Raw genomic sequence first — 5119 nt, 5'->3', positions numbered from 1 at the left:
TCAAACATCTTTATGATCAACGCCCTGTCATTACATTTAAAAAGCAGCTGTGTGTATCTCAACAAGGTATAAAAGTGAACAAAAACACATATCAGAACAAGCCAAACTGGCAACATGGAAAAAAGAAGAAAAAGTACAAGAGAATAAAAAAACAAAAAAGAAAAGAAAAACAAAATCGGGGACAGTTCCCCTTATCTCTTAGGGGACAGATCCTCACCTCGAAGTCCAACCTCTCACTGTACCTCCAGTGCTCAGAAGAAATAAGACACCTCTGATAAGTCTCTTAAGAACCACCCACCCGGAATACAAACGAAAGTTATAAAACCAACCCCTCATCACTCAATATAAAGGAACAATAATAATAATAATAATAAAGTACTCAAGCCTTGATTCGTATAGCTACATATAAGAGTACAGGCATACAGAACGTGAAAGTAATTTAGTTCAGCACCTGCCTATCATACGGCAGCAAGATGATCAGGTATTGGAGCTCGATCCATTCTTGTCCAAATACTGTGAAACTGCAGCCACCGTCTCGAAGACTTTAGAAAGTGCTTCCAATAGTCACCCGTAGCTTGGCCGGATACAGCATTGCGTAGCGGGCACCCATCTCTCGAAGTCGGTGTTTAACTGCGTTGAATTCTTGAATCATTGATTCGTTCACAGATGCTGATTCATTCAGTAACGAAACACCGTGGTTTGTTCCTCAGAGGTTTGCACAACAGTTTGAAACTATTTTTGTTGGCAAAATAGAGTAAAAACAGACAATGTTGTGTCTAAAACCATTTAGACATGTCATTTTAGAGTCGTTTGACTTTCTAAATCAAATCCACAGCCTGTCTAGGCATCAGTTCAGTATGTAAACCTGTTTTCATTGGTGTTTTTCAGATTGGTGAACTATGAGACGGGTAAAGCCGGAGCAAAAGCCCGATCTCTCTGGAGGCTGGAGCCGTTACGCATCAGGTGAGAAGATCTAGTGCTCTGGTTTCCATCAAGTCAAAAGCCCTCCAGGATGTTTTCTAGTAATTATGTGACCGTACATACCCATAATTCCCATTTCTGTGTGTGTTCAGCTGGTGTGGCAGTCACATCCGCTGGGGTCAGCCGTTCCGTCTGCGTCACCTGACCACCGGTCACTATCTGGCGCTTACGGAGGACCGAGGCGTCGTGCTGCAGGACAGAGAGAGATCAGACACCACGTTCACAGCCTTCTGCTTCAGAGCCTCCAAGGTCTCACACATTCACCCCAATACACAACATTTACTACAAAGGGTTAAAGGAATAGTTCACCCGAAACTGTGAAAATGTCGAAAATGTGCTCAAAATTAAAACAGATTTGGAGAAATGTAGCATTGCATCAGTGTCTCACTGCAAGTGAATGGGTGCCGTCAGAATGAGAGTCCAAACAGCTGATAAAAACATCACAATAATCCACAGCACTCCAGTCCATCAGTTAACATCTGGAGAAGACAAAAGCTGAAACTGAGTCCATAATCCATAATAACGCTTCCTCCAGTGAAAAAGTGTTCTGGTGTGAATCAGGAGAGAAATCTGTATTACATTTTGCATTTTCAGTACATTTTCAGCAAATTTGTATTTTTGGTGAACTATTCCTTTAATAGAGTTCCGTATACCATACTGAAGTAATGTGCTGTAAAACATGACTCAGTCAGGTCCATCAGAGTCAGTAATATTAATTTTTTCTTTAAAGAAATTAATACTTTTATTCAGCAAGGTTGCATTAAATTGATCAAAAGTGACAGTAAAGGCATTTATAATGTTACAGAAGATTTCTATTTCAAATAAATGCTGTTCTTTTGAACTTTCTGTTCATCTGTGAATCTTGAAAAATAAAGTTTCCACAAAAATATCGTGCAGCACGACTGTTTTCAACATTGATAATAATCAGAAATGTTTCTCGAGCAGCAGATCAGCATATTATACTGATTTCTGAAGATCATGTGACACTGAAGACTGGAGTAATGATGCTGAAAATACAGCTGCGCATCACAGAAATACATTACAGTTTAACAGAGATTCACATAGAACACAGCTGTTTGAAATTATAATAATATTTCACTTTTTTACTGTATTTTTGATCAAATAAATGCAGCTTTGCTGAGCAGGAGAGACTTCTTTTTGACCCCAGAAGCCAGTAATATCAGTCTAAATCACTGACGTTTATTGAATTATTAGTGTTAAATCTGTAAAGGATAGATGCTGTAAGTGAGACTGTATGATGTTTAATGCAGACAGTTATTCCAGCTCTCGACGGGTCAATATTCAGTGAAGAGGATCTTCCTCCAGAGCTCTATTAAAGAAGAACCGTCACTATTATCTTCAGTCATTTGTCATCCAGTTATTCTTCCTCCGCTGCTTTGATTTTGTTCTTGATGCTCCAGCAGGGAAAACAAACCCAGCGTCTTAATTAGGATTCATCAGCTTTGCCTCTGGATGTGCTGTAATGTAATGTTCGTTTGTTGTGCTGTTATTGAGTCATTTTCATCTTGATTAATTTGATCTATCATCGTGTTTTCAGGTCAGCGATCACATGATTGATTAGAATGAGATCAGCTGTAAGCAATGCATGCTTTCAGTGGAATTTGTGCAAATATGTTTTCAGATATATATAACATCAAATATCTTCTCTTGAATTGTTGCAAAAATATCGTATGGCGTAACGTTCGTTATAAAGTGGAGAGTTCCGGTGCTTGGCTCTGATTGGCTGAGCCGCGTTCGAAGCTGTTGTGAATGACGCTACAAAGTAACACACACCTTTGTTTACGGCGTCTCGGGGCTCATTGCTTTAGTTTATGTGGCAATTGTTGATTTTAATACAAAGTCAATGTGCAACCCGTGACGGAAAGAGCAGATTTCTCCAGGTTTGCAGTCTCTGAACGTCTGGTTTGTGTTCCTCCAGGAGAAGCTGGAGTGCAGTCCGAAGCGGGACATCGAGGGGATGGGAGTGGCCGAGATCAAATACGGAGATTCTCTGTGCTTCTTGATGCACGTGGCGACGGGTCTCTGGCTGTCCTTTCAGGCGCCGGATGTCAAATCCGCTCGACTCGGGCCGCTCAAGCGCCGGGTGCGATTCACTCGTTCTGTTGCTTCATCTGACTTAGCCGTGTATTTTTGATGTTATACATTTATGTAAAGCTAGCACGGATGCAATAAGCAGCGGTGTTATTTTATAATCATTCAGGTACCAATATAGATTTTTTTAATATTTTGAATTAGTTTATATTTTTCTGTTTTCATTAAAATCTTTAGTAATTGTATTTTTTTATAATAGTTATTTCTTTTTATTATTTTAAATATTTTTTTCAGTTTTACTTTTAGTACTTAGTACATGAAATACATGTAATACAATATATTTTATTTTAGTTTGTTGTATTGAAGTTACTGAAAATGTTTTTTAATATTGTTAATGTTTGTGAAAATGAGAAATATTGTCTTGGCAATTATATGAAATAAAATAAGTTAAAGTTTTTTATATTTCAGTTTCAGTTAATGTTTATTTTATTTCATTTTTATTTTTATATTTTTCTGTTTTCATACATTTTTTAGTAATTTTATAGTTTTTTTATAATAGTTATTTTTTAATTATTTTTTCAGTTTTACTTTTAGTACTTAAAGTTACATTAATAGGTCATAATAATAACAATTATTAACAAATGAATAATAATTCAATAATAAGTCAAAATGCAAAAATACATTTTTTATATATTTTTTTATTTTAGTTTGTTGTATTGAAGTTACTGAAAATGTTTTTTTAATATTGTTAATGTTTGTGAAAATGAGAAATATTGTCTTGGCAATTATATGAAATAAAATAAGTTAAAGTTTTTTATATTTCAGTTTCAGTTGATGTTGATTTTATTTAATTTTTCGTTTTTATTTCATGTTTATTTTATTAAATGTTTTTGTGGTTTTCGTTTTTTATTCATTTGATTATTAGTTTTAGTATGTCAAGTTAAACTCAATGAAAATGAGAAATGTTGCCATGGCAACTAGCTGAAATAAAATAAGTAACTTTTTTATTATTTTATTTTATTTTGCTATTTTATTTCAGTTGCTGAAAATGTTTTTTTGTGTGTGTGTGTGTGTGTGGTTTTAGTTTTAGGTTTATTTATTTTAAAATGTCTGTATCAATCATTTTTAGTTTTAGTTTTTAGTTAATGTTTATTTTATTACAGTTACTGACTTTTTTGTGGTTTTACTTTTAGATTTATATATTTATTTTAAAACGTCTATATAGTCTGTATTCATTTTCATTTGAGTTTTTTATATACATTTTATTTTATTAGAGTTAATGTTTGATTAATATCAAATAATGAAAATGTTTTTAACTTTAGTTACCGGTAATAACTCTGACTTTAGTCAAGCAGTGTCGTCTGGTGTGTCATGCCGTACTAATCTAACTAGTCAAGTAAAATTTATTAACATTTTCTACTTCTGCTTCCAACTCTATGAGCTCATATTAATTCAGAGGAGTATTTTTATCATGCTGACACCCAGAGTTTGTGAATCAAGGCTCATAAAATGTTGGTTTCCGCTCATTTTCTGTGTTTGTCTGTTGCGCAGGTGTGTCTTCATTCAGAAGGACACATGGATGATGGTTTGACGTTACAGCGCTGTCAACACGAGGAGTCGAGAGCCGCTCGAATCATCCGCAACACCACGCGACTCTTCAGCTGCTTCATCAGGTACCACAACATTAGAGTTAAAGCAGTCTCGTGTGGTTTAGGAGCACATTCAACACGTCCACAGTTGATGAAGTTTCACTCATTTTCCTGCCAGATGGTGCATCGGTGCACACGAACACACGCTTGTCAGGCTATTTTTAGCTCTCACATGCATCTTGAGTGTGAGTGAACGGAGTCGTGCTCCTGATGCACCGTGTGCCGCTCTTCGCCCGGGCCGTTTTCAGGAAATATGTTTCATAATCTTACATAAGCGATGCTGTTTTGACTCAGAATCCAGTCAGCGGGAAGCTGCATGTTATTCTGGGAAGCTCATTACTGTCACACAAGCGCTCTTCATGACACATTTCAAGCCTCTTTGGCTTCATGCCTCCTGTGATTGTCCCTGTTTGCCGAGGCTCTGCTGGGTTTGAGTG

The 5119-nt window shown here is 36.2% G+C and overlaps 1 pseudogene; it reads left to right on the top strand.

Moving 5' to 3' along the window:
* Positions 1 to 5119, top strand: part of LOC107567341 (ryanodine receptor 3-like) — a 151036-nt pseudogene that overhangs the window by 23598 nt on the left and 122319 nt on the right.

The sequence above is a fragment of the Sinocyclocheilus grahami genome, unplaced genomic scaffold (assembly GCF_001515645.1).
Source record: "Sinocyclocheilus grahami isolate Dianchi unplaced genomic scaffold, SAMN03320097.WGS_v1.1 scaffold1149.1, whole genome shotgun sequence".
Taxonomy (NCBI): Eukaryota; Metazoa; Chordata; class Actinopteri; order Cypriniformes; family Cyprinidae; genus Sinocyclocheilus; species Sinocyclocheilus grahami.
This window is presented reverse-complemented; position numbering and strand designations above follow the sequence as displayed.